We start from the raw sequence: 9,233 nt of genomic DNA, 5'->3' as shown, positions 1-9,233 counted from the left end.
AAATGGTTGCTACCCCAGTTGTCGTATAGGGGAAGAGTTCTGGTGGTCAATAACTTGGTTGCCTCGACTCTCTGGCACAGACTTGTGGCTTTGACACCTCCAAGAGGGCTGGTGGAGGACATTCAAAGGGCCATCCTGGACTTCTTCTGGTCAGGCAAACACTGGGTCCAGGCGGCAGTCCTCTACCTGCCGGTGGCTGAAGGGGGACATGGACTTATAGACATTCAGTCAAAAATTGCCTCATTCAGACTCCAGACTGCACAGAGACTCCTTTTCACTTGTGGTCCCAGCTGGATGGACATCGCTCGACTGCTGCTGAGGAGAGCTGGACGGCTGGGGTACACTAAGCAGCTCTTTCTGTTAAAGCTTGAGGAGGTGGATCTCACTGGATTAACATCCTTTTATATGTCTGTAATGCAGGCATGGAAAATGTACACATTCAAAAGGAAAAAAACTGAGAGTCCGGGAATGTGGATCTTTGAGGAACCGTTATTTTTTAATGATTTCATAAGGACTCCAACTTTGCAGTCAGCCAGTCTCCGGGCCAGTTTCAGAGAGGCAGGCTGCACAAAACTGGGTCACCTGGTAAGACTGACCCTGGACGCCCTCAAAGAAAGGACCAATATCACCTCCAGCCGGGTGGTTGAAAGAGTGGTGGAGGAAGTCTTTGCTGCACTTCCAGTAAAACCTGTGACATTTCTAAACATTGAGAATCTGTGTGAGCAGTGGAGTGAAGAGGGCGAATACAGCTTCCCATCTTTGTCTGTTACCCCAGATGTCGGGGAGTGGCAGGAAAGAGGAGGTGGACTGCTGTCCTTTAGTACTCCTGTTCTGGGAAAGTTCCAGGATGCAGGGAAAAAGGCACTCTATCAGTCCTGTGTTAAGGTCCTACATCTTCGTGGTCTGTCGGGAGTGAAAGAGTCGAGGTGGATCGAGTTTTTTGGCCCGGAGGTTTCCCCGAAAGGCAGCTGGCGGTCCCTGTACAAGCTGCCTGTTGAGAAGAGAACAGCAGATCTCCAGTGGAGAGTTGTGCATGGGGTTATAGCCACGAACAGATACAGAGCGCACATTGATCCAGGGGTGGGAGAGGAGTGTTTGTTTTGTTCACTAACTGAAACTTTGTCTCATCTGTTTGTTGAGTGTCCCAGGCTGTCACTCTTGTTTGTCCTTATGAAAAGCTTGTTTGAAGCTCTCGGGGAGGATTTCTCTTATGCAGTGTTTGTTTTTGGGCCAAAGTATTCTGCAAAGAAAAAGACTGTACATACACTGATGAACTTTTTATCTGGCTCGGCTAAGTTGGCCATTTGGCTTACACGCAAGAACCGAGCTCAGGGTACTGGCTGTGTGGAACCGGTGCTGGTTCTGGAGGGACTTTTGAAGGCCAGACTAAAGGTAGAATTTGCCTATTATCAAATGATGGACAATGTGCAAGACTTTAATAGTGTATGGGCTGTGGAAGAAGCTTTGTGCTCTGTGGGTGGGGATGGAGAGCTGATTATTCATTTTTGATGCAGTAAATGTTGTTTTTGTTGATGTTGTGATTTTTGTTGCACTTGTTTTGTTTTATGTTTTATTTTTTTATTTATTTATTTATTTCCTTCTCTTGATCTGAGTGATGATGTGACAGTGTTATAATTTTCTCCTGGTAGTGGTAAAATAAAAGGTATTTTGAAAACCAAACCTCCTCTCTCCTTCTCTCCTCTCCTCTCCTCTCCTCTCCGTTTCCGTTTCCGGTTTCCGGTGAGTGTGAGTGTGAGTGTGAGTGACGGTGGTGGTGTTGCGAGTGGCGCGGAGATTGAATTGTTTGCTATCCTTTCTACTGTTTTCAAAGTGCATGATCAGGTCAGATTGTTTTCATATTTGTATTGAGTGTTGTTGGCTGTGTAAGACAGATCGTTGGAGGGGTTGGAGGGAGGAATGGCGTCTGCTGAGACGCCACCTCCGACTCTCCGACAGGGAGTTCGGATAGTCCCTCCGAACGGTACTGTCACCGTGGAGGAGGTTCTGTTAGCTGCAGGTGAACAGGTAGGCCATGATAAACTTTTGTATGCATCCCGAATGAACAAGGCTGTGGTTGTTTTTCTGAAGAGTCAGCCTCTTGTGTATCAGCTGATTGAGAGTGGTGTGTTCATTAGGGATTTGTTTGTGCAGGTTTCCCCGTTGTCGGTTCCCTCTACGCGGATCACCGTATCCGGTGTTATTATCATTATCACAGACTGTAGATAATGATAAAACTGAAGATTCCACAAGTTCTGCAGTTGTAGATGTTTCATTGAAGGAAGGTAAGACAGTGTGTTGTAGCCAGGCATCATGTGAAGGAGAGGACATGGATGAAGATTATGAGTCAGACAATGCATCCATTGCTGATTTGCCAAATAGTGGCTCTGGTCTTTATTCTTTAGAGTCAAACAATCAATTTATGGATGAAACGTACAACAAATCAGTAAAAATAAGTTTACATCTCCAGAACTCTCAACCCCAGATTAATTCATTGTAATATTCTGCCTGTCGGCTTCACTGATCACCATTTTGTTAGTGTGGAGCTGATTATTTCACCAGGTGAAAGGGCTAAGTCCTTCTGACATTTTAATAACAAGCTTCTACTGGACAATGTTTTCTGTAAAAACTTTGGGTGTTTTTGGGATCAGTGGCAATTAAGAAAAGTTGAGTTTGATTCTTTGAAGCTTTGGTGGGAGGTTGGTAAAGCTCAGATTCATGTTTTTTGTCAGCAGTACACGTCACACTCTTCTGCTAGATTAAAAACAGTCATTAAAAATCTTGAGGACAACATTAAGAACCTTGAGGAGGGGTTAAATGGGAGTGTGGATCCCACCGCTGGTACTCTGCTGAAGGAGAAACGTATGGAGTTGAGCTCTTTCCTGCAGGAGAGGGTGAAGGGAGCTCTTGTGCGGAGTCGTTTCCTTCAACTCAAAGACATGGATGCCCCAACGTCTTTCTTTTTCAATCTTGAGAGATCTGTGGCTCAAAAAAAGCTGCTGACTTGTCTGAAACTGCCAGGAGGTCGAATAACAGCTGATCCAAAGGAAATGAGCAGTCATGCCATGCAGTTCTATGAGGATCTGTTTGGAGCAGAGAGTTGCAGCCAGGAGTGTCGCAGGGAGCTCCTGGAGGGTCTCCCTCAGCTCAGTGTGGAGGAGAGGTCTCTTCTGGAAGGGGAGCTGTCTCTGGAGGAGCTCACTGCTGCTGTCACTCAGATGGCAACAGGAAGAGCACCTGGAATAGATGGGTTGTCCACAGACTTTTTTAAGAGGTTCTGGAATTATCCTTGGGTCTGACCTGCATAGTGTTTTAATGGAGTGTTGCAGGACCGGGTCTCTTCCTGGTTCTTGTAAGAGAGCAGTTCTTTCCTTGCTCCCCAAGAAAGGTGACCTGGCATTGTTAAAAAACTGGAGGCCGGTTGCTTTGCTTTGTGCGGACTACAAGATCTTCTCCAGAGCTTTATCGAACAGACTAAAGGACGTTCTGGGAAGTGTGGTCCATAAAGACCAGAGTTACTGTGTTCCAGACCGGACAATCATGGATAATGTTTTTCTTATCAGAGATGTCATTGATTTGTGTAAAATCTATAATCTAAATGTTGGCATTGTGTCTCTGGATCAAGAGAAGGCGTTTGACAGGGTGGATCACTCGTATTTGTTTTCTGCACTGAGGTCTTTTGGTTTTGGGGATGGTTTTGTGTCATTAGTTGGGTTGTTGTATCAGGATGCACAGTGTTTGGTGAAGATGGGGGCGGGGTTGAGTCGGCCAATCCCTGTACGGCGAGGGATCAGACAAGGTTGTCCCATCTCCGGCCAGCTGTACAGCTTGGCTATTGAGCCCTTGCTGTGCAGGTTGAGGGGCCGGCTCAGCGGGCTTTCTTTGCCCGCGGCCTGTAGCATTGAATGTCCCCCTACAATTTCTGCCTATGCTGATGATGTAAACATCTTCATCTCCAATCAGGGGGACGTTCGGTGTCTGCGGGACACCCTGTCCCTGTATGAAAGGGCAACAGCTGCACGGGTGAACTGGGAAAAAAGTGGTGCCTTATTGGTGGGAGAGTGGAGGGACCAGGCAGTGCCCAGTCTGCCTGGTGGACTTGAGTGGGGGAGGGAGGGGTTGAAGGTGTTGGGGGTTTATTTGGGTACCGAGGGCTTTAAAAGTAAAAACTGGGAGGGAGTTAGGGAGAAAGTGTGCGCTCGGTTGTCTAAATGGAAATGGTTGCTACCCCAGTTGTCGTATAGGGGAAGAGTTCTGGTGGTCAATAACTTGGTTGCCTCGACTCTCTGGCACAGACTTGTGGCTTTGACACCTCCAAGAGGGCTGGTGGAGGACATTCAAAGGGCCATCCTGGACTTCTTCTGGTCAGGCAAACACTGGGTCCAGGCGGCAGTCCTCTACCTGCCGGTGGCTGAAGGGGGACATGGACTTATAGACATTCAGTCAAAAATTGCCTCATTCAGACTCCAGACTGCACAGAGACTCCTTTTCACTTGTGGTCCCAGCTGGATGGACATCGCTCGACTGCTGCTGAGGAGAGCTGGACGGCTGGGGTACACTAAGCAGCTCTTTCTGTTAAAGCTTGAGGAGGTGGATCTCACTGGATTAACATCCTTTTATATGTCTGTAATGCAGGCATGGAAAATGTACACATTCAAAAGGGAAAAAACTGAGAGTCCGGGAATGTGGATCTTTGAGGAACCGTTATTTTTTAATGATTTCATAAGGACTCCAACTTTGCAGTCAGCCAGTCTCCGGGCCAGTTTCAGAGAGGCAGGCTGCACAAAACTGGGTCACCTGGTAAGACTGACCCTGGACGCCCTCAAAGAAAGGACCAATATCACCTCCAGCCGGGTGGTTGAAAGAGTGGTGGAGGAAGTCTTTGCTGCACTTCCAGTAAAACCTGTGACATTTCTAAACATTGAGAATCTGTGTGAGCAGTGGAGTGAAGAGGGCGAATACAGCTTCCCATCTTTGTCTGTTACCCCAGATGTCGGGGAGTGGCAGGAAAGAGGAGGTGGACTGCTGTCCTTTAGTACTCCTGTTCTGGGAAAGTTCCAGGATGCAGGGAAAAAGGCACTCTATCAGTCCTGTGTTAAGGTCCTACATCTTCGTGGTCTGTCGGGAGTGAAAGAGTCGAGGTGGATCGAGTTTTTTGGCCCGGAGGTTTCCCCGAAAGGCAGCTGGCGGTCCCTGTACAAGCTGCCTGTTGAGAAGAGAACAGCAGATCTCCAGTGGAGAGTTGTGCATGGGGTTATAGCCACGAACAGATACAGAGCGCACATTGATCCAGGGGTGGGAGAGGAGTGTTTGTTTTGTTCACTAACTGAAACTTTGTCTCATCTGTTTGTTGAGTGTCCCAGGCTCTCACTCTTGTTTGTCCTTATGAAAAGCTTGTTTGAAGCTCTCGGGGAGGATTTCTCTTATGCAGTGTTTGTTTTTGGGCCAAAGTATTCTGCAAAGAAAAAGACTGTACATACACTGATGAACTTTTTATCTGGCTCGGCTAAGTTGGCCATTTGGCTTACACGCAAGAACCGAGCTCAGGGTACTGGCTGTGTGGAACCGGTGCTGGTTCTGGAGGGACTTTTGAAGGCCAGACTAAAGGTAGAATTTGCCTATTATCAAATGATGGACAATGTGCAAGACTTTAATAGTGTATGGGCTGTGGAAGAAGCTTTGTGCTCTGTGGGTGGGGATGGAGAGCTGATTATTCATTTTTGATGCAGTAAATGTTGTTTTTGTTGATGTTGTGATTTTTGTTGCACTTGTTTTGTTTTATTTTTTATTTATTTATTTATTTCCTTCTCTTGATCTGAGTGATGATGTGACAGTGTTATAATTTTCTCCTGGTAGTGGTAAAATAAAAGGTATTTTGAAAACCAAACCTCTCTCTCTCTCTCTCCTCTCTCTCTCTCTCTCTCTCTCTCTCTCTCTCAGAGGTTACATTAAATGTTAAACTGAAATCAGGATCATGTGATCTCTTCTACAGCACGTAAACACTGAAACCAGACGCTGTAGAGATACTGTGAGCTCACTTCCTGTCGGTGGATTGCGTCTCCTGGAGCTCTCGTAGCATTTGTGTGTGTGTTCTCTACTTGTCTTCATGACTCTTTTTTCAAGCGGGATTTTCCCTCTTACTGTACGCTCTCTGCTTTTTCAACCACAGCCATTTTTCTCGTCCTCTCTGGAGTACCTTTTTCTTTTTTGTCTGAGTTTTCTCTTCACTTTTCTACATATTTACAAAAGAAAATAATCGACTTCAGAACCTGTAATCCTGCTTTTTCTCTTCTTCTTCTGACTCTCTTCTCTGGTGTATTTGTGTTTTTATCTGTCTCTCTCTTCCTTTCATCTCTCTCTTTCTCGTTCCTCTGCGTCGCTGCGCTGTAGGAGAGTGCAGCTCTGGCAGACAGACTGATACAGGTAGAGTACTGACCTCCCTCCTCCTCCTCCTCCTCCTCCTCCTCCTCCCTCCTCCTCCTCCTGCTCTGCTGCTCTCCTTCATCTTAACAATAACCAGCCAGACGTGCATGACAGAATATTGTTTGATATCTGTTCTGTCCACAGCCTCGCCTTGTAACCCCCTGAATGCATGTCTGTTTTTATCCATGATGTTCATTTTAATTTCAGGTTGTACAGCCCCCGCATGTGGCATGCAAACGTTTCCTCATTACGAGCATAACTGTTACAATCTTTCATTATCAATACTGATTAATAATATAAATGAAACACCCTGTTTGACACTTTGGAAGATTTGTAAACTAAGAAAGGGAAAAATTGACAGATCAGGTTTGTACAAAATAAATCCAAAGATCCAATCAGTGAGATGTGTAGTGACCTTACTATCTGATCAGACATTAAGGAAACATGCTATGTTGAAGTGCTGGCTTCTCTGACAACAATGCAGCAGCCAGTATGTCCTCCTTCTAACTTTAGATTCTGCTCCTGAATGCTCTGGATTTGTTTGGACCAGAGAAGGTAGGCGCTTTTAAGACACCCCCCACACAGCCGTTTTGGACGCCCCTCGGTTTGTCAGATATGAGAGCAGTTATCAGGTCAACAGGTGTTGCAGCGATGGAAGCGGTCAAGAGAAGTGGTTCAGATAGAAGTGATTGTACCCGACCAAAAAAGCCTCTGCATGTTTCTAATAAGCTCCACGAGCAGAAACGTGCTCAAACTAGGATCAATATTGGGGGGGGGGGGGAGACAGCTCTCTACAATGTTTTGAATTTGGAGTCAGAGTTACATATTGCTCTTTAAAGAGGCAGAAAAGATAGACTGATTTACAGTGCGTTGTTTTTAAATATCAGTTAATGATAAATTGATAAACAACCCATTTCATTATCGTCCTTAACTACTGAAAAGTTTCAAATTTAACAACATATGCTGTGATGTCATTACCGTACATTTTTCAGTTGTTATGGATGCATGAAGCATGTAACATTATTAAAAGACAGACAAGTATCAAGTGAAAGGATTTCTGGTGCTAGCTTAGCTAACAGGCTGCTAACTAGCTAACAAGCTATTTTCTTTGATTCAGTTTCCTGTGTTGATTGTCAAGTGAGTTTGTTTGATTAAAAACAACTTGTTTGTCTACTTTAACAAATTCTGAATCTACACAGTCATCCTCTATCGGTTTTATATTCTCCAAACTCATTGGCCCTTTTCGAAAAGCCACAGTTCAGGATGGAGCGCGGACTTTTCAGTAGACTGAACCCTCGTGATCATTAAGAGGGCATTTTTTGGGTCCACCTCAGTAGACTGAACATTTCAGCATGGATGCTAACTTCCAGGTTTGGTGCAGTATGGTTTGGATCATAGACTGTAAATATTACTGGACGAACCCTGACCCGTCTGTGACATAGGCAGAAAATGAGTCCAACCGACGGCCGCATCCATATTGGATTTGCAGTCTCAACCTAACTTCGGATCAACCTAACGACAGCAGTAAGGCGGGACCGGCGGGACTTAACCCATTCAGCTCGACGTTAGCAGTCCACTTCACAGCATAGCTAACAGCTAGGCTGCTATCATCAACTATTCCTGCTCGTCCTGAGAAAACTCTATAAACAGTAAGTTAACATTTAACTTTTATACAACACAGTTAAAACTAATTATATTCAACCCAAATATTTAATTAAAGTCTTAAAACTACACTTTTTTAAATATACAATCATGGTTATTATTTATTTGTCAGAGCAGTTAGACTTTGTCAGTGTTAGCAGAGAAATACATTAACAAAGTTTTATCCATAAACTGTAAATAAATATGAGACATCCAGAAGAAATCAATATTACAAAGCATACAGTTCATGTTACTGTTGTGACAAAAAGAGGAATGTCTGTGTTTTATATTTACTGATGTCAACAGCGATGAGGTGAACATGACAACTGAAAAATAATTATTTAGTATTTATTATAAGACATTTGTTTTCTATTGAACCCTGTGAAGTCATGGAGTCTGTGGATAGTGTCAGCTTCACACCAAAAACTAAGTATTAGAAAAAATAGTATTTAAGACTGGCATCTATTATGATGAGTTGCAGCTACCTTGTTCAATATTATTCCTGCAGATGTGGCTCATAACAAAAAAACACCCTGAGCTGTCACATATAGTTAACTGTACATTTTGTGTTGTCTGAGGCATTAATTGAACACCTTTGTATTTCTCCTATAGACACAGTGTGGATTATTGGTGACTGGTCCGTCGAGGTGCCCAGAGAGCTGCAGAGACAGAGGAAGAAACCTGAGCCTCAACAACATCTGTATTTGTTGGTTCTTCTGGGGTGGACTTCGGTTGCTTCTCTTCAACAGCTCGCTGTGAGGGAGGTCTCCCCCGGATGGCCTGAGTGATGTCACCCACAGGCTGAGAGCTGAGACGGGTTTTAAACCTCCTGACAAACCATTACACCGCGCCCACCTGTCAAGCTGGTCAGCTACACGCCTTATTGTGAATAACTCTTATCCTTCATCAAATCAAAACTGATCAAAACATCACCCCCCCGTACAGTGTGTGTCCATCGAGACATGAGCTAATCACACCTATTTGTTTGTTTTGTACCAAGCTGTAAACATGTTCATCTCTGCTGTAAAAACAGACTTTTTTTAATGTTGTTTTTCAGATTAAATAAATATTTCTATATAAATGCACTCTTTTATGTCTACTTATGAGTATACATTTCAGATTAATGCTCAACTCAATAGCTTAGGGAAGGAAGTCTACTTTTACACAACTTC

The 9,233-nt window shown here is 44.4% G+C and overlaps 1 long non-coding RNA gene across 1 annotated transcript; it reads left to right on the top strand.

Moving 5' to 3' along the window:
- The first annotated feature begins 6,426 nt into the window (after positions 1–6,426).
- On the top strand, positions 6,427–8,717 carry LOC136180383 (uncharacterized). The gene is made up of 2 exons (XR_010667064.1): positions 6,427–8,069; positions 8,674–8,717. It is a non-coding gene; the product is annotated as an uncharacterized lncRNA (long non-coding RNA).
- The last annotated feature ends 516 nt before the right edge of the window (positions 8,718–9,233 follow it).

Source organism: Labrus bergylta, chromosome 1 (assembly GCF_963930695.1).
Source record: "Labrus bergylta chromosome 1, fLabBer1.1, whole genome shotgun sequence".
Classification (NCBI taxonomy): Eukaryota; Metazoa; Chordata; class Actinopteri; order Labriformes; family Labridae; genus Labrus; species Labrus bergylta.
This window is presented reverse-complemented; position numbering and strand designations above follow the sequence as displayed.